At 44.3% G+C, this 26,914-nt stretch overlaps 1 protein-coding gene across 1 annotated transcript in view; it reads left to right on the top strand.

Annotated features, from left to right (window-relative positions):
* The first annotated feature begins 18,545 nt into the window (after nucleotides 1–18,545).
* ITPRID1 (ITPR interacting domain containing 1) overlaps nucleotides 18,546–26,914 on the top strand; it is a 478,387-nt gene continuing 470,018 nt past the window's right edge. Inside the window, exon 1 of the mRNA XM_063922570.1 lies at nucleotides 18,546–18,694. The gene's annotated coding sequence lies outside the window, so the exon portion shown is untranslated. The remainder of the gene's footprint in view (nucleotides 18,695–26,914) is intronic.

The raw sequence follows: 26,914 nt of genomic DNA, 5'->3' as shown, positions 1-26,914 counted from the left end.
GCATATCCATCACTGTGGGGGCATGTGTATCTGACACTCTGGGGTATATATGGCACTCTGGGGGCATATCTGGCACTGAAGGGTCATATCTGGCACTCTGGGGGCATACAGTATCTGGAACTCTGGGGCAATGTGTATCTGGCACTGTGGGGATATATCTGGCACTGTGGGGGCATATCTGGCACTGTGGGGGCATATCTGGCACTGAAGGGGCATGTGTATCTGGCAAAGTGGGGACATATCTGGCACTGTTTGGGCATATCTGGCACTGTAAGGGCATATGTGTATCTTGCACTGTGGGGGCATATATGGCATATGTGTATCTGGCACTGTGGGGACATATGTGTATCTGGCGCAGTGAGGGCATATCTGGCACTCTGGGACAATGTGTATCTGACATTCTGGGGCAATGTGTACTTGGCACTGTGGGGGCATATATGGCACTACTAGGGGCATTTGTGCATCTGGCACTGTGGGGCATTTCTGCATCTGGCACCGTGGGTCATTTGTGTATCTGGCACTGTAGGAGCATATCTGACATGGTGGGGGCATATCTGGCACTGTGGGGGCATATGTGTATCTGGCACTATTGGGGTCATATGTGTATCTGGCCCCCCCATATGTGTATCACGTCCCCATTTTCATTGGCCATGCCTCATGTGGCATCTGGCCACACCCATTTTTTGATGCGCGCACACACTGTACCTATAACGCATTTTTTCTACTTGCACCACTGATAAACCCCCAGACTGCCATAACAATAGGAAAGTGGGTAGGATCTGGGAGACTGGTCTCCTCACTGGAGAGCGCAGGATAATTCCCTAACATTTGGGAGTCTTAAATACATTTCTGTCAAGTAGGCGTGTGAATTAAGGGGGTAATTCCAAGTTGATCGCAGCAGGATTTTTGATAGCAATTGGGCAAAACCATGTGCACTGCAGGGGAGGCAGATATAACATGTGCAGAGAGAGCTAGATTTGGGTGGGGTGTGTTCAATCTGCAATCTAACTTGCAGTGTAAAAATAAAGCAGCCAATATTTACCCTGCACAGAAATAAAATAACCCACCCAAATCTAACTCTTTCTGCACATGTTATATCTGCCTCCCCTGCAGTGCACATGGTTATGCCCAATTGCTATCAAAAATCCTGCTGCGATCAACTTGGAATTACCCCCCATGTGCAGGCAGAAGCAGAAGTCCCAAGTAGAAAATTTACTATACAAAACAGTCTTATCATAGCTTTGTCTTTGCTTCAGGGAGTTTTAATTCATGTTCCCTTTAAAGGTTAAAATGAAGGCTCAAGTAATACCTGCTGAAGGCAGTAGCAATGCCAGACAAGTCCCTGGTGACTCTAGCTAAGCTGAAGAATAACATGCTTTTGACCTTACCTTCTGACACCACAAGAGGGCTACATAATCAAAATAATATCCACAAGTTTCCATTAGTTTGGTACATTCTTAATATGAATCTTAATATGAAGAATCCCTAAGTCATACTGTATATGTGGGTTAATGGGTGACAGCTAATGTATGTAACTCCTAAAATCTGTCTGAATATTATGGAATTAAGCAGAGCAAGTACAATAGTAAAGGGAAAACAGAATCTATTTTAATGGACATTTAATACCTTCCCATCAAGCAAGAGTGATATTAAGAGTCTCCTTGATCACCTGCAAGAATGGATGTTGCACACTGGTGAAGGCATGAATTGAGTCTTAAACGTCACATTGACTTCACAGGTGCCCAGAAACATTCTTTACAATACCCTCATAAGAAGATAAGGATAATATCACTTATTTTGGATCAGATCCAGGGATGATCCAACATCTTTTGTAAGAGGTTATGATGGTCATTCCGAGTTGATCGCTCGCTAGCAGTTTTTAGCAGTCGTGCAAACGCTAAGCCGCCTCCCTCTGGGAGTGTATTTTAGCTTAGCAGAAGTACGAACAAAAAGGATCGCAGAGCGACTACAAAAAAAAAATTGTGCAGTTTCAGAGCAGCTCCTAGCTTGCGATCACTTCAGACTATTCAGTTCCTGTTTTGACGCCACGAACATGCCCTGCGTTCGCCCAGCCACGCCTGCGTTTTTCCTGGCACGCCTGCGTTTTTTCGAACACACCCTGAAAATGGTCAGTTGACACCCAGAAACGCCCACTTCATGTCAATCACTCTGCGGTCAGCAGTGCGACTGAAATGCATCGCTAGACCCTATGCAAAACTACATCGGCCGTTGTGAAAGTACGTTGCGCGTGCTCATTGCGCCGCATACACATGCGCAGAAGTGCCGTTTTTTTTCTTCATCGCTGCGCAGCGAACATTTTCAGCTAGCGATCAACTCGGAATGACCCCCCCATATACCTTCATTCCCTACTTCAACTAGCCACTGATAGCACTATAGACCAGATTATAGTATTTCTTGCTATCTATCTATCTATCTATCTATCTATCTATCTATCTATCTATCTATCTATCTATCTATCTCTATTTATAGCTATATATAAATGTATATCTATCTATCTACTGTGTGTGTGTGTGTGTGTGTGTGTGTGTGTGTGTGTGTGTGTGTGTGTGTGTGTGTGTGTGTCTATATATATATATCTATATATACATTTATATATAGATATTTCTCTCTCTCTCTATATATATATATATATATATATATATATATATATACAGTATAACTTTTGCAGCAAGGTGTCCGCACTGTCACTTAAAGCTGCAGAATACCCAGGTGCCCTCCAGCATGGGAAGATAGATATAGCATTATACTAGATGGAACTCCCAGGACTTAGGGGGACATGGACTAAGCAGTGATAAAAGTGGAGAAGTGAGCCAGTGGAGAAGTTTCCCATGGCAACCAATCAGCTGCTCTGTATACTTTTATAGTATGCAAATTATAAATGTTACGTCAGTGCTGATTGGTTGCCATGTGCAACTTCTCCACTGGCTCACTTCTCCACTTTTATCACTGCTTAGTACATGTCCCCCTTAATCAGTTGCGGGCGGTGATAAAAAAAAACACTAACTGGATGCGCTATGCAGTCATTAACGTTTGCCTTGTAAGTAATTGCCCCTTTAAAGAAATGTCAGAGTTCAGCTGGCATCCTGCACAGCCGTCGAACTCAGGCATCATTACATCCGGCCCATAGGCTTCACATAAAACAAAAAACAAACAGTGGCCTCCATGAAACAAAAACACATTTCCCAGAAGGAAAGAACAAGACATAGGACCCTATGCAGGTTGGATTTCTGATGAAAAGCAGGATCAATAATCATTTCTATCGCATGCTATGGGCCGCCCAGCGCAGGGCAGGGCTGCCCATCCTGCTGATCATCCCGTCCAGCGGCTGCAATTTAATTGTGGTCGCAGCAACTTTGGATCACTCCTGCCTTCACAGCCTGGCTGCGAAGGCAGGCGCACCGTCAACATTTTTTCCTTTGGAGCGGCTGGGTGAGAGACATCATGCAGTCGTCCCAAAATCGGCACCAACCCTCCCCCATTTGAAGCGTTTTGCCACGTCACCGTAAACTACGTTGCCTATCATTCAGGCAAAGGCGTTCACAACCACTGTGTTCAATCACATTGGCCGGGCACACATGCGCAGGACAGGACCTGTGAGTGCACACTGGCGTTTGTTAGGGCAAATTGCAGTCACATTGCAATTGCAATGTGACCTGACTAAGGCCCTCATTCCGAATTGATCACTCGCTAGCTACTTTTTGCAGCCATGCAAACGCATAGTCGCCGCCCACGAGGGAGTGTATTTTCGTTTCGCAAGTGTGCGATCGCATGTGCAGCTGAGCTGGACTGTCGAAGTCAAAAATATTACATACACAGCACATGTAAACTCCACACTGATGAGTCGCTGTGCGTGCGAATACACGTAGCGTGCACAGCGATATATGGTAGCATACACATTCACACAGATAAGCCACAAGGATATATTCAACACATATTTCATACCACACATATATTAAACATGTCAAGCACCAGACATTATAATGTATTAAATTATATAATAGAGTATAACATCATATATATGTATTAATGGAATGGAACAAGATAAACATGCCATGCTTGTTGTCAAAATAATCAGGGGATTGAGTGTGTTAATTTGATACCTGTGGTTAGATTGTAGCACATTGCAATGAGTAGTTATGATTGAATGTATGAATATGAAGCAACAATTCAAATGAGAACAAAGACAGCATGTGAGCAGGAAACCAGTGGCCAACCCCTATGATGTCTTCTTCAAGGCTGGACGTTGCTTGCATATGAACTGACCAATAACACATCATGAATGAGAAAGTTCCCTCCCCTGGACCAATAACAGAAGACTCAGTCCCAGATATGTACTCCCCCAAATACACAGTATATAGGTGATTACAGTCACACAAGAAGCTCTGTTTGCTGTTTTTCTGCTGCTGGTAGTTTCTGTTTGTTGGTGTTGAGGCAGATTCAAAGATGGAGCGGAATGTGCATTGAGCAAATAGGGTGAAGTATGCTGGCTGTAACTGTAATGGATTCTTTTGTAACTATCTGCTTCTTGTGTAATTGTAACATTATAACTGAATGATATATACTGTACATGTGATATATTGTATACATATCCTTTTAATATCAAATATATACATCACTGAGCATTGGAACTCAGACAATGTGTGCGAGTGCTTGTTTTCTCTTAAGGGATGTAGTGTTTGCGACGTACAGCGCACTTTTATCGTATATGGTAATAAGATGCACCTTGCATCCTCAGCATATATTAACGCTGGCATTTTAAATATTTGTTAGAAATAATTTGAACTTAACAGGACGAAAAAGTTTTTTGCAGTTTCCGAGTATGTCTGAACTTATTCAGCCCTTGTGATCACTTCAGCCTGTCTGACCCCGGAATTGACGTCAGACAACCACCCTGCAAATGCCTGGACACGCCTGCGTTTTCCCTACCACTCCCAGAAAACGGTCAGGTGACACCCATAAACGCCCTCTTCCTGTCAATCTCCTTGCGATCGGTTGTGCGAATGGATTCTTCACTAGAAGCATTGCACAGCAACGATGGTGTTTGTACCCGTAGGATGCGTATGCGCATTGTGGTTGCATGCACAGTTTTGCCTTTTTTTAACTGATCGCTGCGCTGCAAAAATCGGTAGCGAGCGATCAACTTGGAATGACCCCCAAAGGTCCTTAGGCTTAAAATGTGCTGTGTTGCCAAAGGTCACAGCCTAGCCCACGAGTCACCTGGAAAAGACCAAGGGGGTCATTCCGAGTTGATCACTAGCTGCCGTTGTTCGCAGCTCAGCGATCAGGCTACAAATCGGCATTTCTGCGCTTGCACCGCAATGTGCAGGCGCGTCGTACGGGTACAAAGAGCATCGTGGTTTTGCACAGGGTCTAACGAAGATTCCAGTCGCATGGCCGAACGCAGGAAGATTGACATGAAGTGGGCGTTTCTGGGTGGCAACTGACCGTTTTCAGGGAGAGCTTAGAAAAACGCAGGCATGCCTGGAAAAAAGCAGGCATGACTGGGCGAACGCTGGGTGGGCGTGTGACGTCAAAAGCTGTCCCTCCGTCGAAAGAATCAACGCACACGAAGATTAACTACAGGGCTGGTCATGTTTGCACAAAAATATTTTGCAGGCGCTCTGCTGCACAAGCGTTCGCACTTCTGCAAAGTGAACATACACTCCCCAGTGGGCGGCGACAATGCGTTTGCACGGCTGCTAAAAACTGCTAGCGAGCAATCAACTTGGAATGAGGGCCCAAGGGCAGAATGTACTAAGCTTGTCCGCTGCGCTAAATGCCCTCTTACCGCTTCGGGCACTTCTCCACTCTTACTTCCCTCTCCTGGTGCAAGGCACTGCCTTTCTCCTCAGTTGTTGCCGCAACACGTGTCCTTTCCATCACGTTACCTGCGGGCGGCAGGGGAGGGAGGTAAGCGTAGAGAAGCAAGTAGCGAATACTGCCAGGATGCTCTAATTGTGCCAGGATGCCAGGATGCTCTAATTGTGCCAGGATGCTCTAAGTGTGTACTGGCAACCCTCGTTAAAGAAATATGTACTAGCCCATGGGGCAGGTGGCATCCTGCCCCCCGTCCCAGCCTGACACTGGATAGATCACAATTTGTACATTTTTTAAATTTTTTCATGATAGAATTGGAAAAAGGTTTTCTCAACATTAACCAATGACGGCCTGACTCAGAGGTGGACGATAATGCATTTCATATAGCAGCTGCTGTCTCAGCTGTGAAAATATGCAAATGCTAATCTCAGCTTTCCCCATGTGACGGATGGTACTAGCGCAGAGACGCCCACTTTCTGAGACTGTGGACAGTGCAGCTGCGACGGTGGTTCTCAACAGTCCACCATCAGTGCACCATCACGACCACCATCAACATTTACAAAATGGCTCAGTGATTACATTTCAAATAAGTCTGAGCATATCCTATGAGGCTGTGGCTCTAACATGCCCATGAGATTACCTTTTATTGAGAACACTTCAGACTGCCCCCCATCCCCCAGTCACAGCCCAGGAATGCCCATGGATTTGTGCTGCAAGCTCTATCGCAAGTGACGCTGTACACAACAGCAATGTCTGCATTAAGTCAGGGGAATACAGGCACCATCTGGGATTTCAAAGCTTTTTGCACACGCTCAGTAGCAAAAAATTGCTTAACTGGGCCAACGTCCGCATTGCATCCACCTCTGAGTCAGTTCCTGAATGCTTTTACAAAGGTCACAGTCAAGTTGACTTCTAATATCCATAATAATTTTCAGTAGGATGAGCTTTATTCTTCAAAATACAGATGTTTTTTTTTTCATGTGATGTCATCAGATCTCGTGGACTATAACCTATGACATCAGAACTCACTGTTTTTAAAGATATCGCTTACTAGAGTTTATTGACATCAAATGTGTAAGATATCTGGACTACTTTTTACCCCCAAAATAAGCTCAAACTGAATATTGCTACAGGTGTGTCTTCATTATCCTAGCGTTTTTGCACCACATGGCCCTACATGCTTGGGGCAGCTTAGATGCTCAGCCACAGGCAGCGTTATGCACTTTTTCTTAAATTTTGCGTATTATTCACATCGTAGCTGCATATAAAGTTGCTCACAATTCGTGGCGGGAGGCATGGCACGGGAACTTGTATCAGAACGCTGTCTTTTGACTTTTTTACCCAGACTTGCAACTTAGTTGCACACAAAAGTATAAGTAATGCCAGAGTCAGTATTTGGTGTACCCTTGCAATGTACTTTTGTTGTATTAGTGATGTGACTAAGATGTGAAGAAGATGATTGGTATGGCTAATTCTGTGGCATGCTAAATGGGGCTCTTCAGCATGATTTGAGCAAAGGTGTATGTGGACAAATCTGTATATACACCAAAGAGTATTCCCTGCAGACAGTGGCGGAAGTACTGGTGGTATAGCTGGTGCAATGCATCGGGGCCTGCAGCAATGAAGGGGCCCAGATGAGTCAGACTTCACTACACTGACTCATCATTTGTACTGCTGCGGCCGGCCATGGGCTGGAGGAGGTGGTCCAGCTGGAGGCTCTCCTCCCATTCTTTTACCATCCTCCTCTCTCACAGTCACACTGCTATTGCCAGGGTCCGACTTCACAATCTAGTGTCCGGCCCCAGGCACAAAAAACTAGAGAAAGGAGAGGAGCCTTCCTGGTCCCAGATCAAGCTACAGTCATCCATTCTGAACGAGGTCACCTCCATTACTCCTTGCACGCAGGCTTTGCCCCTGTTGTGTCAGCCATGTAAAGACACCCTTCTCTGCGTAAGTCGTGGATGAAAGAGTGAAAGGTCAGATCTTCACTCACACCAGGGATTACTGCTTCATCAATAAGCATACCTCCAATTTACTTATTGTAAACTCTCTCTCTCTTTCTCTTCATGTCTCTCTCTCTAGATGTCTGTGTCTTTCCCTTTTTCTCTATGTCACTCTCTGGACGTCCCGTCAGCATCAAGCATCAAGCTGTAAAATGCAGCCATACCTCCGAAAATACTGTTTGAAGAGGGTTAACTGCTTATTGTATATGCACCATGCAGTGGAATATGATATCCCTATAAAAGCATATATGCTTCTTTCGTATTTCCCCACTGGAAGGGATCCAATCAAATCCCTTCCAACACCCCCGGGGGTGCATGCGTCACTAGACACATGCAGAAGTACACACACAGCAATGGACTGCTCTTACTGCAAGGGCTGTCCTTTGCTTAAGTGTTCATACATACGGCATTAGTAAATGCCGATATACATGCGGTGCGTGGCAGGATGCATCGCATTAAAAATGCAATGATTGATGTATTCTGCCCTAAGTCTGTCTCTCTCCCATTTCCCCCTGCCTCTCTCCATTTTCTCTGTCACTCTCTATCTCTCTCTTCCGCATACACATACATTGCTTTCTCTCTCTCTCACACACACATAGATATTTCTCTCTCGCACGCACATATATGCCCAAGTCTCTCCTGCCCCTCTTTCTTTTTATGTCTATCTCTCTCTCTCTCTCTCTCTCTCTCTCTCACCATGTCTCTCTCCTTTTTTTTCTCTCTGTCTCTCTCTCTCGCACATACACACTATGGACGAGATGTATTATTAACCTCTCCCGCTGCGGTATCTGACTTATCTCTGCGCATCCTGTGTGTTCTCCTTGTTAACTGGATCACCGTTAGTGATGAGCGGGTTCGGATCCTTGGGATCCGAACCCGCCCGAACTTCACCTTTTTTTTCACGGTTCGGAGCAACTCGGATCCTCCCGCCTTGCTCGGTTAACCCGAGCGCGCCCGAACGTCATCATCCCGCAGTCGGATTTTCGCGAGATTCGTATTCTATTCAAGGAGCCGCGCTTCGCCGCCATTTTTCACTCGTGCATTGGAGATGATCGTGAGAGGACGTGGCTGGCGTCCTCTCAGTTTCTATGTTCAGTGGGCTGCAAATTGTGCTGCAAATATCTGTGCTCAGTGTGCTGCAAGTGCAAATATCTATGTTCTCTGCCTGAAAAACGCTCCATATCTGACTTGCTCAGTGTGCTGCAAATATCTGTGCTCAGTGTGCTAATTGCTTTATTGTGGGAACTGGGGACCAGCAGTATTATATAGTAGGAGGACAGTGCAGAGTTTTGCTGACCAGTGACCACCAGTATTATACGTTCTCTGCCTGAAAAACGCTCCATATCTGTGCTTCATTGTAGTATATAGTAGGAGGACAGTGCAGAATTTTGCTGACCACCAGTATAACTATATATATATAGCAGTACGGTACAGTAGTCCACTGCTCTACCTACCTCTGTGTCGTCAAGTATACTATCCATCCATACCTGTGGTGCATTTCAGTTTTGCACAGTTTGCTGACCACCAGTATATACTATATAGCAGTACGGTACAGAAGGCCACTGCTCTACCTACCTCTGTGTCGTCAAGTATACTATCCATCCATACCTGTGGTGCATTTCAGTTTTGCACAGTTTGCTGACCACCATTATATATTATATAGCAGTACGGTACAGTAGGCCACTGCTCTACCTACCTCTGTGTCGTCAAGTATACTATCCATCCATACCTGTGGTGCATTTCAGTTTTGCACAGTTTGCTGACCACCAGTATATACTATATAGCAGTACGGTACAGTAGGCCACTGCTCTACCTACCTATGTGTCGTCAAATATACTATCCATCCATACCTGTGGTGCATTTCAGTTTTGCACAGTTTGCTGACCACCAGTATATACTATATAGCAGTACGGTACAGTAGGCCACTGCTCTACCTACCTCTGTGTCGTCAAGTATACTATCCATCCATACCTGTGGTGCATTTCAGTTTTGCACAGTTTGCTGACCACCAGTATATACTATATAGCAGTACGGTACAGTAGGCCACTACTCTACCTACCTCTGTGTCGTCAAGTATACTATCCATCCATACCTGTGGTGCATTTCAGTTTTGCACAGTTTGCTGACCACCAGTATATACTATATAGCAGTACGGTACAGTAGGCCACTGCTCTACCTACCTCTGTGTCGTCAAGTATACTATCCATCCATACCTGTGGTGCATTTCAGTTGTGCGCAGTATATATAGTAGTAGGCCATTGCTATTGATATATTACTGGCATATAATTCCACACATTAAAAAATGGAGAACAAAAATGTGTAGGGTAAAATAGGGAAAGATCAAGATCCACTTCCACCTTGTGCTGAAGCTGCTGCCACTAGTCATGGCCGAGATGATGAAATGCCATCAACGTCGTCTGCCAAGGCCGATGCCCAATGTCATAGTAGAGAGCATGTAAAATCCCCCAAAAAATAAAGCTCAGTAAAATTACCCAAAAATCTAAATCAAAATCGTCTGAGGAGAAGCGTAAACTTGCCAATGTGCCATTTACGACACAGAGTGGCAAGGAACGGCTGAGGCCCTGGCCTATGTTCAAGGCTAGTGGTTCAGCTTCACCTGAGGATGGAAGCACTCATCCTCCTGCTAGAAAACTTAAAAGAGTTAAGATGGCAAAAGCACAGCAAAGAACTGTGCGTTCTTCTAAATCACAAATCCCCAAGGAGAGTCCAATTGTGTCGGTTGCGATGCCTGACCTTCCCAACACTGGACGGGAAGAGGTTGCGCCTTCCACCATTTGCACGCCCCCTGCAAGTGCTGGAAGGAGCACCCGCAGTCCAGTTCCTGATAGTCAAATTGAAGATGTCACTGTTGAAGTACACCAGGATGAGGATATGGGTGTTGCTGGCGCTGGGGAGGAAATTGACAAGGAGGATTCTGATGGTGAGGTGGTTTGTTTAAGTCAGGCACCCGGGGAGACACCTGTTGTCCATGGGACGAATATGGCCATTGACATGCCTGGTCAAAATACAAAAAAATCACCTCTTCGGTGTGGAATTATTTCAACAGAAATGCAGACAACTGGTGTCAAGCCATGTGTTGCCTTTGTCAAGCTGTAATAAGTAGGGGTAAGGACGTTAACCACCTAGGAACATCCTCCCTTATACGTCACCTGGACCGCATTCATCAGAAGTCAGTGACAAGTTCAAAAACTTTGGATGACAGCGGAAGCAGTCCACTGACCACTAAATCCCTTCCTCTTGTAATCAAGCTCCTGCAAACCACAACACCAACTCCCTCAGTGTCAATTTCCTCCTTAGACAGGAAAGCCAATAGTCCTGCAGGCCATGTCACTATCAAGTCTGACGAGTCCTCTCCTGCCTGGGATTCCTCCGATGCATCCTTGAGTGTAACGCCTACTGCTGCTGGCGCTGCTGTTGTTGCTGCTGGGAGTCGATCATCATCACAGAGGGGAAGTCGGAAGACCACTTGTACTACTTCCAGTAAGCAATTGACTGTCCAACACTCCTTTGCGAGGAAGATGAAATATCACAGCAGTCATCCTGCTGTAAAGCGGATAACTCAGGCCTTGGCAGCCTGGGTGGTGAGAAACGTGTTTCCAGTATCCACCGTTAATTCACAGGGAACTAGAGACTTGATTGAGGTACTGTGTCCCCGGTACCAAATACCATCTAGGTTCCATTTCTCTAGGCAGGCGATACCGAAAATGTACACAGACGTCAGAAAGAGAGTCACCAGTGTCCTAAAAAATGCAGTTGTACCCAATGTCCACTTAACCACGGACATGTGGACAAGTGGAGCAGGGCAGACTCAGGACTATATGACTGTGACAGCCCACTAGGTAGATGTATTGCCTCCCGCAGCAAGAACAGCAGCGGCTGCACCAGTAGCAGCATCTCGCAAATGCCAACTCGTTCCTAGGCAGGCTACGCTTTGTATCACCGCTTTCCAGAAGAGGCACACAGCTGACAACCACTTACGGAAACTGAGGACCATCATCGCAGAGTGGCTTACCCCAATTGGACTCTCCTGGGGATTTGTGACATCGGACAAGGCCACCAATATTGTGCGTGCATTACATCTGGGCAAATTCCAGCACGTCCCATGTTTTGCACATACATTGAATTTGGTGGTGCAGAATTATTTAAAAAACGACAGGGGCGTGCAAGAGATGCTGTCGGTGGCCCGAAGAATTGCGGACACTTTCGGCATTCAGCCACCGCGTGCCGAAGACTGGAGCACCAGCAAACAGTCCTGAACCTGCCCTGTCATCATCTGAAGCAAGAGGTGGTAACGAGGTGGAATTCAACCCTCTATATGCTTCAGAGGATGGAGGAGCAGCAAAAGGCCATTCAAGCCTATACATCTGCCTACGATATAGGCAAAGGAGGGGGACTGCACCTGACTCAAGCGCAGTGGAGAATGATTTCCACGTTGTGCAAGGTTCTGCAACCCTTTGAACTTGCCACACGTGAAGTCAGTTCAGACACTGCCAGCCTGAGTCAGGTCATTCCCCTCATCAGGCTTTTGCAGAAGAAGCTGGATACATTGAAGGAGGAGCTAAAACAGAGCGATTCCGCTAGGCATGTGGGACTTGTGGATGGAGCCCTTAATTCGCTTAACCAGGATTCACGGGTGGTCAATCTGTTGAAATCAGAGCACTACACTTTGGCCACCGTGCTCGATCCTAGATTTAAAACCTACGTTGGATCTCTCTTTCCGGCAGACACAAGTCTGCAGAGGTTCAAAGACCTGCTGGTGAGAAAATTGTCAAGTCAAGCAGAACGTGACCCGTCAACAGCTCCTCCTTCACATTCTCCCGCAACTAGGGGTGCGAGGAAAAGGCTAAGAATTCCGAGCCCACCCGCTGGCGGTGATGCAGGGCAGTCTGGAGCGAGTGCTGACATCTGGTCCGGACTGAAGGACCTGCCAACGATTACTGACATGTCGTCTACTGTCACTGCATATGATTCTCTCACCATTGAAAGAATGGTGGAGGATTATGAGTGACCACATCCAAGTAGGCACGTCAGACAGTCTGTACGTAAACTGGCAGGAAAAAGAGGCAATTTGGAGGCCCTTGCACAAACTGGCTTTATTTTACCTAAGTTGCCCCCCCTCCAGTGTGTACTCCGAAAGAGTGTTTAGTGCAGCCGCTCACCTTGTCAGCAATCGGCGTACGAGGTTACTTCCAGAAAATGTGGAGAAGATGATGTTCATCAAAATGAATTATAATCAATTCCTCCGTGGAGACATTCACCAGCAATTGCCTCCAGAAAGTACACAGGGACCTGAGATGGTGGATTCCAGTGGGAACGAATTAATAATCTGTGAGGAGGGGGATGTACACAGTGAAAGGGGTGAGGAATCGGACGATGAGGAGGAGGTGGACCTCTTGCCTCTGTAGAGCCAGTTTGTGCAAGGAGAGATTGATTGCTTCTTTTTTGGTGGGGGCCCAAACCAACCAGTCATTTCAGTCACAGTCGTGTGGCAGATCCTGTCGCTGAAATGATGGGTTCGTTAAAGTGTGCATGTCCTGTTTATACAACATAAGGGTGGGTGGGAGGGCCCAAGGACAATTCCATCTTGCACCTCTTTTTTCTTTCATTTTTTTTTTTTTTTTTTGCATCATGTGCTCTTTGGGGACTATTTTTTTGAAGTGCCATCCTGCCTGACACTGCAGTGCCACTCCTAGATGAGCCAGGTGTTTGTGTCGGCCACTTGTGTCGCTTAGCTTAGCCATCCAGCGACCTTGGTGCACCTCTTTTTTTTCTTTGCATCATGTGCTGTTTGGGGACTATTTTTTAAATCTGCCATCCTGTCTGACACTGCAGTGCAACTCCTAGATGGGCCAGGTGTTTGTGTCGGCCACTTGGGTCGCTTAGCTTAGTCACACAGCTACCTCATTGCGCCTCTTTTTTTCTTTGCATCATGTGCTGTTTGGGGACTATTTTTTTGAAGTGCCATCCTGTCTGACACTGCAGTGCCACTCCTAGATGGCCCAGGTGTTTGTGTCGGCCACTTGTGTCGCTTATTTTAGCCATCTAGCGACCTTGGTGCGCCTCTTTTTTTCTTTGCATCATGTGCTGTTTGAGGACTATTTTTTTAAATCTGACTTCCTGTCTGACACTGCAGTGCCACTCCTAGATGGGCCAGGTGTTTGTGTCGGCCACTTGGGTCGCTTAGCTTAGTCACACAGCTACCTCATTGCGCCTCTTTTTTTCTTTGTATCATGTGCTGTTTGGGGACTATTTTTTTGAAGTGCCATCCTGTCTGACACTGCAGTGCCACTCCTAGATGGGCCAGGTGTTTGTGTCGGCCACTTGGGTCGCTTAGCTTAGTCATCCAGCGACCTCGGTGCAAATTTTAGGACTAAAAATAATATTGTGAGGTGTGAGGTGTTCAGAATAGACTGAAAATGAGTGGAAATTATGGTTATTGAGGTTAATAATACTATGGGATCAAAATGACCCCCAAATTCTATGATTTAAGCTGTTTTTGAGGGGTTTTTTTGTAAAAAAAACACCCGAATCCAAAACACACCCGAAATTTCAGGGAGGTTTTGCCAAAACGCGTCCGAATCCAAAACACGGCCTCGGAACCGAATCCAAAACCAAAACACAAAACCCAAAAAATTTCCGGTGCACATCACTAATCACCGTCCGCTGCCCGTAGTTTTCTCCTCACTGCGCTTCTGCCTCATTACCGCCGCAGCCACTCAGTCCTGAACTCTCCGTAGTGGTTGATCAGCGCTGTGCTCCCCCGTCAGTCGCGCATGGAGGTATGCTGAATGCGCATGTTTTATTTTGCCTGTTTTACATATAAAGAGTTTTTTATTTTTGCTTTTTATGTAGTGTGTTTAACCAAGTTATGGGTTGCATGTTTTAATAAAAAGCTTTTTAACGGACACATTTTGGAATATTTTTTCCTGTGGTACTGAATACTGGAATCTCTGGGGTTCAAGACCATCTGATAAAAAGCGAGAAGGTCCAAAGAAACCTTTATATGGTTGACACTGATTACTGACCATGAGTGTTGTATGCCGATTATTTATATCTGATAACCGTATGTTCGTAAATAAACCTTTATATGTTTATATGTTTACCAACACGGCTTAAAGTGGTCAAGGAGAGGTGGTGGAATTATCTTCCATACATTATAAAGGGACAGTGGTCTCACAAGGAAGGGGCATGGTTACACAATAGTACTCCCAATTCAAATTACGCCACACAGTAACACAATCTTATTCCCATTATACCGCATGTATTGCCCCTGATTCATAGTATACCACATAGTACCCTTATTCACATTACATCACTCAGTAGTGCCCTTCCAGTGTTACTGCTTATACACATTATGGAATTACTGTGCAAGGCCGTGGAGGTGGTAGAACTCAGTTCCCCCCCACTTTAACCCCTGTTTACCAACACCTCTTAAAGAGTGAGTGTGGCATGCAGTACCTCTTTCTGTCTGTGAAGCTAACCCCTGGATGTTTGAGCCCACTGCTGTTTACAGCTAAAATGAGGAGACTCCACACTAGTTGGTCTTCCCCCGATCTATCAATTGGTCAATTTTGTGTTCAATTTTTTGGTTGATTTATGGTTGATTTACAAACTGACTGTTAGTCAATTTGCCATTTGCATCTATGAGCAAAACATTGATGTTTTCCCGATGTGTTTCGGTCGCAAGTCGGTTTTTTGGGGTGGACCTCACCTTTAGTAAAGCTCTGATTTGCAAAATTGACCAAAAATCATTTTAAAAAAAATAGCACAAAATCTGTCAAAATCAACTTTTATCAAATATACCCCATGGCGTTTTTGTTCTTGCTTATGGTGATGAGGGTGATGCTAATGTACATGGTGTTAATTTTTTAACTGAAATGGCATCTGATGAAAATATAAAATGCAAACTGTAAGTTTTCAGTCCGTGTTAATTCTTTTTTTGTAAAAATTTCAAGAGAAAACACAAAATTAGCCACGGGTTTTTAATTGTTAGCTAGTCGCTGAAAAGTGCATTAACAGTGGATGGGTGTGAACAAGGCCTGAGGGTCGTGTTATATCAGGGGCGTTTTAAGAGAGGAGGAGGCCCGTGTGCAGCCTTCTGCTTCAGGGGCCCCCTCCTCTCTGATTGATGCACAGGTGTTTTAATACTTACCTCTCCTGGGTCCCCCAGCAATAGAAGCGCAAACCTCCGGGAACACGGTGCGGCGGCCATTTTACTGAAGATTTTGCTAATGCGCGAAACTCCGGAAAAATGGCCGCTGTGCTATCTTTCCGGAGTTTTCAGCAGGTGCAATAGAGTTTGTTCCCCATAGTGTTCAAACTCTATTACGCTGCTGAGAAGGGATGGCTCCGACGGGGGACTCCAGAGAGGTAAGTATTAAACAAATGGGTGCAGTGTGTGCGGGGTGGGCCCCCCTGGACCCTGGGGGCCCGTGTGCCCCGCACACACTGCACCTGTTATAGATACGCCAATGTGTTATATGTATCCTCAAAGCTTAATTACTCCTATGTGATGAGAGAGAATACCCATTAATGTAGCATGATTTTTGAGTATTATGCTTTTAAAGCTTTAAAGTGCAGCTAGCTCGTGCTGCCTTGTGACACCACCCTTAGGGTGTGCATTGTATGCCACTGACAAAAGGGTAAAGAAAAAGCAAAGAACCAGGAAACAAATGGTAGGTAAATGTAAATAAGTATTATTGGAGCAAATGTCACATAACACTGATCATTAACCACCAGTGCTCCATATTTTCAATGCTTGCTGTATGGTATTAAACTACTGTATCAAACTACTAGCACAAAGGCAGAACCTTTTATTGCCGTACCCTGCCTTAGCCAAATGTAGAGGCCTGGTGTTGTCACTTTAACCTTCCAGGCCCGACCACTCTATTACAGTAGTGATGAGGGAGATGCCAAACCCAGAGCCGGCCCTAACCAATATGATGCCCTAGGCAAGATTTTGGCAGGTGCCCCCTTGCACAGATGCTAGTTCCGCCTCTGACCCTGTATCCCTTTCCCAGTACCATCACCCCTCACCCATAGCAGTCTTCATTTTGGTGCTCCTACCCCCTATATTCTAAATAGGAACAGTGTGCACATTCAGTGCACAGCCCAAAATGAGGCGCCTTCCTGCTGGGAAGGGGCATGGCCACACAATAATACCCCCAGTTGAAATTACGCCACACAGTACGCAACTTTATTCACATTATATCATGCAATAGTGTCTCTAATTCACGTTACATCACACAGTAGTACCACGTCACTCCTCACCGTAGTGCCCCTTATTCACATTGCACAACACCATATTGCTCTTTATTCACATTAGACCACACAGTAGTGCCCTTTCTATACGTTACACCACAAAGTACTGTAGTACACCTTATACACATAATGCCGCACATTAGTAATGCATTTCGTATGCAGATAGAGCCGCAGTCACACACAGAAAATAGGCATGCTGCATATTATTTTATTCAGCAAAAGTTGCTTGTGCCCCTAGGCATTCCAAATGCCGTAGGCATTTGCCTAGTTTGCCTATGCCTAGGGCCGTCTCTGGCCAAACACCCATCATCATCATCATCATCACCACCACATCTCCAAAGGCCCTGCTCTACCACCAGAGCAAGAGTATGTTGTAAGTATCTGGGGAAGCTTATGCATGTTCCACCTGTACTTCTGCCACTGTATGATGAGATATGTTTAGCATGTCTGTAGATCATTTACATACGTGATTAGCCACTGCTTGGCACAGTTTCTGCAACCCTGCTACAGGTTAGCCATTAGCCATTAGTTTTTAGGAGATGTATTAAGAATTGGGGGAAGATATATCAAGCCTTGGAGACAGATAAAGTGGAGAGAGATAAAGTACCAACAAATAAGCTTCTGTTATTTGTATAGCACAGCCTCTAAAATTATAGAGTGGTACTTTATCTCTCTCCACTTTATAACTATCCAAGGCTTGACACATCTCCCCATGGAGAGAAATAAAGCAGAGAAGTTGCCCAAAGCAAGCTATCAACTTGTAAGTGTCATTTATCTAGCACAGTCTATGAAATTATAGTTATAAGGTGGTTGGTTGCTAATATGGCCATCTTCCCTACTTTATCTCCTTCCAAGGCTTGATACATCTCATCATAATTCCCCTGTAACAAATTTTGTTTTTCTTCTTGCAAACAATGTATAGAATTTGTGAGAATTTTTGAGAAGTTATTATTAGAGCTTCTTTTTCATCACATGACAAATCTGGACCGTACTGTGCAACTTCAAGCTTAAGTTGTAATGCTTATTGTGCATTAACTTCGGAAATGACAATATAATCTTACAGTGATAAACATTAAGTGAAGCCTTTAATTGCAGTGAAATATTCATAGCTTCTGTTTTCCTTTCTCCACGCTGACAACTGGACACACTGGAAAATATGCAAAGTTCACAGATGACAGCCCATGTTTTATCTACCTATTCTGGTTCCAATCAAATTGTCACTCTATTATAAACTATGTCAAATTAATTCCAGCACCTAAAGCATTTAGCTCCCAACTCTGTCTGCCTTGTAAGTGTAATACCTAATGTTTACCTAGAAAAACAGGTTTGCCTTTTGTCTAGTGGGTGGGAATATGAAAATACATGCTAAGATTAAGCAAATGTGTTTTTCCCCTGCAGTTTCATGCAAGTCACTAAAGCAACATTACGACCAGACATAGAATAGTGGAAAGAGCTAAGGTCAAAAACATGAGCTGAATTAAATTCAATGGCTTCCAAAAACTTTCTGAGTCTCACAGTGTGTCTTACCTCTGGATTGCAGGACGCAGCAGCAAACCCACATGATTCATAAGGTAGGAAATGTTGGGTTTTTTTTTGGTTATTTATCAAGCAAATCAACAAGAATGGACACATATGAATGTCCAAAGGTATTAACACTCATTCACTGCTTATATTTAGTATCATCATGCTTCAATAAATTATAGTAAATGATTGCTGACACTTTTATATATATTTGTATGTCTCAATACCTGTCAGCTCAGCTCTGCATTTAAATAGAATATTCCAGGATAAATTTTGCAGTTTTGCTTTAAACGGGACCATAATGATAAAGCAAACAAACAAACAAAATACTTATTTAACTATACAAGCTATCATCGTCCGCCGGTAATACATACCGAACCCCTATCAGTACTTATGTTGACTTACACAACAAATTGTTCACATGTGTTTTTGTGTATTTACATTTACTGTAGCTTCATTGTGTTTTGCTTTGTGAATTATTTGCCATTAGTCTTATAAAGGCATGTGCAAACTGTGCAACCTACCCAGTCATAAGTTTCAGCTGTCTAATATACAGAAACATAGGAAGAAATAGCATCACTAAATGCCAGTTGTACACTGAATGGATTACTGTAAATGGAACAATTTGTAATGCTCCTGGAATCACAATGTAACTCTTCACGTACAAGGAATAATGTTGTAAGTCTAATGAAAACTGCATAGCTATGTTATGAATTGTTTATTGAGTGATTTTAGGCTTTGTGGGATTCACAAACATGATAATCTTTGATGTCCAACTAATTTACTAAATTGGAAATTGGTGCCAATTTCTACTGATTATAAAAGGTTATCATTTTTCAGATGATTAGACACCATTTAAAAGTATAAACTTGTGCATCATTGATCTGATGCTGCAATCTTAAACCATATTTGCCTATGCTCCGGATATGGCCAGGTGGCTCCCGAAAAATCGGGTGGCGCTCCCTGTCCCCCCACTCCCGGAAAGGTGGACAAGTCTCCCGCACCTCCGCCAGCTGCTCACACACCCCACAGCCGCCCACTCACTGAGCAAAGTGGGTGGTCTGAGGGGTTCAGTGATGCGATTCATGAATCGCATCATTGTACCCCCATCCCCTTCTATACAATGCATGTTTTCTCAGCGCTGTATATTGGGGGCGGAGCCACATTGAAGTGACTATGTCACCATGTCCCCCCGTCCCCCCGCACAGTCTACATGCCGTCTATGCGCTGACCGGGCTGCCCTCTCCTGGAACAGCAAGTGAGGGAGCCCACTCGCAAAGACTCAATATTAGATTTAATTTTTACAAATGGTGACAGGATATCCGACATATATGTAGATGAGCACGTGGGATCCAGTGATCATCAAGCAGTATGGTTTAGTATAAAGACAGGATCCAACTCCTGTCACACAAAAACAAAGGTGTTGGATTTTAGAAATGCTGACTTTGCAAAAATGGGGAGATGTTTAAGTGATTCATTGGCGGACTGGAGGAACTTGGAAGGAGTGCAGGAGAGGTGGGAAAAACTGAAAAGTGCAATACTAAGTGCAAAAGACCTTTGTATCAAAAGGGTTAGGAAAAGCACCAGGAAAAGGAAGCCAGTGTGGTTCACAAAAGTAGTATCAACTAGTGTGAAAGCAAAAAAGATGGCTTTTAGGAAATACAAACAGACTCGAAATAATAACGACAAAGAGGTGTATCTTGACAGACGGAAGGATGCTAAGAAAGTGATCAGACGTGCAAAGGCAGAAGCTGAGGAGAAAATGGCCCAGTCAGTAGATAAAGGGGGCAAAACTTTTTTTAAGCATATAAGTGAAAGGAGAAAATCAAATGGAGGAATAATAAGACTTAAGACAGAGAGTGAGCATTTGGTGGAGGGAGACAAGGCAATAGCAGATCACCTAAATAATTATTTTTGCTCAGTATTTACTACAGAAGGAGAAGGGATGGGGCCACAGTTAACTTGCAAGGACATTCATAAAACTAAGGTAGATGAAAGTACATTTACAGAGGAGCAGGTCCTAAAAGAACTTTCAAAACTAAAAGTGGATAAATCAATGGGGCCAGATGGGATACATCCAAGGATACTCAAAGAGCTAAAAGATGTGCTGGTTACAGCTTTAACAGAATTATTTAACCAGTCACTAAATACAGGTGCCATTCCAGAGGAATGGAAAAGAGCGAATGTAGTTCCACTGCACAAAAGTGGAAGCAAGGAAGAAGCAAGTAACTACAGACCAGGAAGCCTTACATCAGTAGTAGGGAAAGTAATTGAAAAACTATTAAAAGAAAGAGTTGTGGAATATCTTAAATCAAACAATTTACAGGATCCAAAACAGCATGGATTACTGGTGGGAGATCATGCCAAACAAATCTTATTGACTTTTTTGACTCTGTGACGAAAATAATAGATCAAGGGGGAGCTGTAGATGTAGCATATCTAGACTTTAGTAAGGCATTTGACACTGTCCCACATCGCAGACTGCTAAATAAACTTGAAAGCGTGGGGGTGGATTATAAAACAGTTAAATGGATAAGAACCTGGTTGCAGGATAGGAAACAGACAGTTGTAGTAAATGGTGTGCAATCTATGGAGGGAAATGTTACCAGTGGAGTACCCCAGGGATCTGTACTTTTTCCAGTTCTTTTTAATATCTTTGTTGGTGACATTGCAAATGGTATTGAAGGGAAAGTATGCCTTTTTGCAGATGATACAAAGATATGCAACAGGGTAGACACACCGGGAGGGGTAAAACAAATGATTGATGACCTAGGTAGGCTTGAGAAATGGTCAAGAACGTGGCAACTACAGTTTAATGCAAAATCATGCACTTGGGTCTCAAAAACCCAAAGGCTAAATATAGTATCAAGGGTACTATAATGGAAACTACTTAGGAGGAAAGGGATTTAGGAGTCACTATTTAAAGTGACTTGAAGGCAGGAAACCAATGCAACAAAGCAATGAGAAAGGCAAGTCAGATGCTTGGTTGCATAAGCAGAGGAACCAGTAGCAGTAAAATAAGAAGTGATAATGCCACTGTATAGGTCATTGGTATGGCCCCATCTGGAATACTGTGTCCAGTTCTGGAGACCATGGAGTATATTCAATTAAGGTCGAAACTGCCGTCTTGTCGAAAAGACGGAAGTTTTCGACTTTTTTAGGTCGGAAGGGGTTCCGACCTATTCATTCCCGAGCATTTTTATTTGACAAGTCGGGGAATTCGACTTGTCGAATAGTACGTGAATCAGTGGTATAGCTGCCGATTCACGTACTTATGTGGGAAACGGGGCCAAATTTGACAGGTTTTGGCCCTGTTTCCAACCATCTCAGTTTGACTTAAAAAAAGTCGAATTGAGATGTGGGACCTGAGAGGAGGAGAGGGGGGAGAGCTGCGGGCAGACGGGGGAGAGTAGCGGGGAGACAGGGGACAGCAGCGCTACAGCGCTGCAGGAGGATGTGTAATAGTCGCCTCTCACAGCAGCGTCCACCAGGCTCCAGAAAGTGAGGTCCCGCTTTCTGGAGACGGGTGGACGCTGCCATGAGGTCTGGTGGCTGTGCCACATCCTCCTACAGCGCTGCTGTCCCCCGTCTGCCCTCAGCTATCCCCGTCTGCCCGCGGCTCTCCCCCCCCCCCCTCATCTCAATTCAACTTTTTTAAAGTCGAATTGAGATGGGCTTTGAATAGCCCTTGTCGGATCCATTCTGACAAATGCATGTCGGAATGGATCCGACCCTAATTGAATATACCCCCATATCTCCAGAAGGATATAAATACATCAGAGAGTGTACAAAGGAGGGCAACTAAAATGGTGCATGGCCTACCTCACAAAACTTACCCGGAAAGGCTAAATGATCTTAACATGTATAGTTTGGAGGAAAGTAGGGAAAGGGGGGACATGATAGAAACTTTCAAATATATCAAGGGTATTAACAAAGTTCAGGAGGGAAACATTCTTCAAAGGAAGAGAAGTATTAGAACTCGAGGACATACACTGAGACTGGAGGGGGGGAGGTTCAGGGGAAATTTAAGGAAAAATTACTTCACAGAAAGGGTAGTGGATAAGTGGAATAACCTCCCATCAGAGGTGGTAGAGGCTAAGACTGTAGAGCAATTTAAACATGCTTGGGATAGGCATATGAATATCCTTACAAAGAATTAAGGTTCAAACAGGGTTGAGATTGCCTAAAGGATAAAAAAAAAAAGGGGGCAGACTAGATGGGCCAAGTGGTTTTTATCTGCCGTCAAATTCTGTTTCTATGTATGTTTAAGTCAGTAAGTACAGTATGTCTTAAACAAAGAAAGTAACATCTTTTATAGGAAGTTGAATTCCTTTCTTTCCTGCCTGTTAGAGATTCATAGTACTAATAATCAGTACGTACATTAGAGGCATTGGTTGTAATAATCTGCTGTAGTTACAGTGTCCTACTCAGTAAATGGTAACCTATCTTCAGTACAATAATTAGATTGCCCATTACTTAATATAATTAGAGATGTTCGACAGACCATTTTTGCTGGATTTGGCTCTGGTTCGTTGTCCGGATTCAACACATCTAAAATCACATAATTTGGGCCTTTTATGTTCCTAGACTATTATTAACCTAAATAATATTAATTTCCAGTCAATTTTGACCACCTTACAGCTCACAATATTGTTTTCACCATTATTGGCAAAAGGCTGCAGTGAGCTGGCTGATTAGTAAGCAACAGAGCAGCGGCACAAACACATGGCAATTTATTGCACATCTATGAAACTTTGCCATACAGCAGTGGCAGAAATGAAAGCTGGTGCAAGATGGAATTGTCCTCCCACCCAGCCTTATGTTGGATATTAAAAAGAACATGCACAATTTAACAAACCAAGCACTCAGCGACAAGGACTGCCACTTTTGTGGCTGCAGTGCTTGGTTTGTTTGGTCCCCCACAAAACAAGTTATCAATTGGCTTATGGCAACAGCTCTACAGTGGCTAGATGTCATTGCCATTGCCATCCTCACCCTCATCAGTGTGTACTTCAGTGTGTACATCATCCTCACACAATATTAATTCTTCCCCCGCTGGCATAAATCATTCATGAGGCCTTTCTCATGGAATTTCTAGTTTATTTTGATGAACATAATCTTTTCCACATTTTGAGGAAGTAGCCTCCTATGCTGTTCACTCACAAGGTTCCCGGCTGTGCTGAAAACTCTCTCCAAGTACACACTAGTGGGTGGGCAGCTTAAGTAATACAAAGCCAGTTTGTATAAGGGCCTCCAAATTGCCTTTTTTTTCCTTCCAGTACTCGAAGGGACTTTGTTACATGTATATTTGTATGGTGTCATGAAAATAATCTTCCACCATTCTTTGGATGGTGATCGTATTAGATGGAGTTACAGTAGAGGTGTCACTAATGTTGGGCAATTCTTTTAGACCTGACCAGAAGTCAAAAGGTTTGGTTGACTTATCTGCATCACCACTGGGTCTATTGGGAAACGTAACTTTTTTTCTGGCTGCTGCTCAACAAACTGAATGAGGAGACGTCATAGTGCAATGTGTCACTTGAGCTGCCAACTTGCTAACTAGGAGCTCTTTGCATCTCTTAAGATCTGGATCAGTTGGAAAGAAAGACACAGTGTATGACTTAAACCTAGCATCCAGCACAGTTGCTAAAATATAGTGATCAGATTTCAAGATATTGGCAACCCATGAATCCTGGCAAGCGCATACTTTGTGCATTCGCTGTCCTTCAATTTCTCCAGCTGATTTTCCAAAAGCTTAATTAGGGAAATCACCTTACTTAAGCTAGTAGTTTCAGCAGTCACTTCAAAGGTGGATGCCTCAAAATGTTTCAGCACCTTGCACAAGACAGAAAGTACTCTCCACTGTGCTGAGCTAAGGTATAATCCCCCTTCTCTCCCAATGTCATGGGTGGTCTTCAGGTTGCCGGCTGTCGGAATCCCAGCACACAGCATACCGGGACAGTATACCGGGACCCGACAGCTGGCATACCGACACATGGCACACGTAGCGCGCCACCGTGCCCGCAGTGTGGCGAGTGCAGCGAGCCCGCAAGGGGCTCATTTGTGCTCGCCATGCTCTCGGTATGCCACTGGTCGGGCTCCCGGCACCGGTATGCTGGTCGCCGGGAGCCCGGCCGCCGGCATACCATACTACACCCCAATGTCATGGCTTGTTGTATAGCTATGGATGGCTTTTTGCTGTTCTTCCATCTGCTGAAGCATATAAAGGGTGGAATTCCACCTGGTTACCACCTATTGATTCAATTGAATGCAGGGCAAATGAAACTGTTTTTGCAGGTGCTGCAATGTCCTGCATGTTGCGGCTGAATGACAAAAATGTCCTGAAATTTTTCAGGGCCACAGACAGCATTTCCTGCATGCCCCTGTCATTTAAAAAAAAAAATCCCTGTACCACTACCTGTCATTTAAAAAAAAAAATCCCTGTACCACTAAGTTGATCGTGCGAGCATAACAGGGGATGTGTTGAATTCACATAGCTGTAATACTTTTGCTTTCACAATATTTGTGGCATTATCAGATATCACAAATCATGAGGAGAGTCCAAGTGGGGTAAGCCATGTTTCTATGACATCCCTTAGTTTTTCTAAGAGGTTGTCAGGGGTATGCCTCTTACTAAATCCAGTGATACACAGAGTAGCCTGCCTCTGAATGAGCTAGTGTTTGTTAGAAACTGCTTCTGCTGCTGAAGGCAAATCACCCACCCAGTGGACTGTCACAGTCATGTAATCTTTAGTTTGCCCACTACCGCTTTCCCACATATATGTGATTAAGTGGACAGTGGGTATGGCATTTTGTAGACCAATATTTCAGGGGGGTTTTATGTCCTGGTACAGAATGGTTTTTCAGCTAACATGGAACTGAGATGGAATTTGGTATCGGGGACACAGAACCTCAATTAACTTTGTAAAACCCACTGCATTAATAGCGGATATTGGATGCAGATCTAATACTAGCATAGCTGTGATGGTGTAAGTGATTCACTGTGCAACTGGGTGAGAGCTGTAATACTTGCTTCCCCTTGCAAAGGATTGTGTCACAGTCCATTGATTCTTTACAATGCTGCTAGTAGTCTTCTTGGTCCCCTTCTGGGATGAAGAACCACCCCAGCAGTAGCAGTAGGCCTAGTGCTCAAGGATTCTTCTGAGGAATCCTTGAATGGGGAGGAGTCACCTAGCCTTAACAAATTGGATGCAGGACTACCTTTGATGATTACTGAGATTGAAGGTGTTGGTGGTGGAGATTGCAGGTGCTGGGATCTAGTTGAGAGAAGGGAGCTAGCTGATGCTGGACTGCTTGTTGTTATTTTTTTAGCACCAGCCTTTGATGTTATAAATAACTTCTTGTGAACTCACTGCAAATGACATAACAGGGTGGAGGTTCCTAGATGCTTAACGTCCCCATCTCTACTTACTGTGGTTCCACAAAGGCTTGACGGCTTGAAAAATGTAGTCAGGATTTGGGTAAAAATAATTCCACACATCCATGGTGGATTTGTTGACCCCATGCCCAGGCATGACAATGGGCATCTTCTTATCATGGCCAAGAGCTGCTTCCACAGGTGCCTGACTTACACAAACAACATCCTTAACATCCTCATTAGGCCCAGCATCAGCTAGACAAATATCCCCCTCATCCTCTTGCAATTCCAGAGTGGCATCCGCAATTTCTATGTCATCAGCTATACTTCTGCTGCTCATCCCCACATTTGCAGAGGCAGCAGAAAAGGTGGAAGGTAGTTTCTCTGTGAGTACAGTATCAGAAACATCAGGCTCACACATAGCACACTTGGACACACTTAGACTCTCTCTGGGGATTTGTGACATTTCTATTTCTGAACGCACAGTTTCTTCTACTGTCTTAGTGGTTTTCAGTTTTTTTACACCTCTTCTACACTCTGAGTGAAAAGGTCTTGTATCGTCATGAGAGACAGAAGAAAATGCATCACTGACAGTTGCAGAACCACCACTCAGAAATAAAGGCCAGGGCCTGAGCCTTTCCTTGCCACTGGGTACATATTGGCAATTGTATGGGTTTTTTTTGCACCAAACCTTCCCTTTACAAGAGGTGTCTTTTCTGTAACATTGTGTATTGGGTTTTTGATTTAGATGCAATGACTTAGACCCATTGTGCATTAGCTTTGGTAGATGACGTTACTGGGCTAGCATGATCATCATGACTGGTGGCAGCAGCTGCTGCACTAGTACAGTATGTGTTTGTTCTTCTCTAAACTGATAGTTATCCATTTGTCA

The sequence above is a fragment of the Pseudophryne corroboree genome, chromosome 5 (assembly GCF_028390025.1).
Source record: "Pseudophryne corroboree isolate aPseCor3 chromosome 5, aPseCor3.hap2, whole genome shotgun sequence".
Classification (NCBI taxonomy): domain Eukaryota; kingdom Metazoa; phylum Chordata; class Amphibia; order Anura; family Myobatrachidae; genus Pseudophryne; species Pseudophryne corroboree.
The sequence above is the reverse complement of the archived record's forward strand: the minus strand, read 5'-3'. Positions and strand labels throughout refer to the sequence as shown.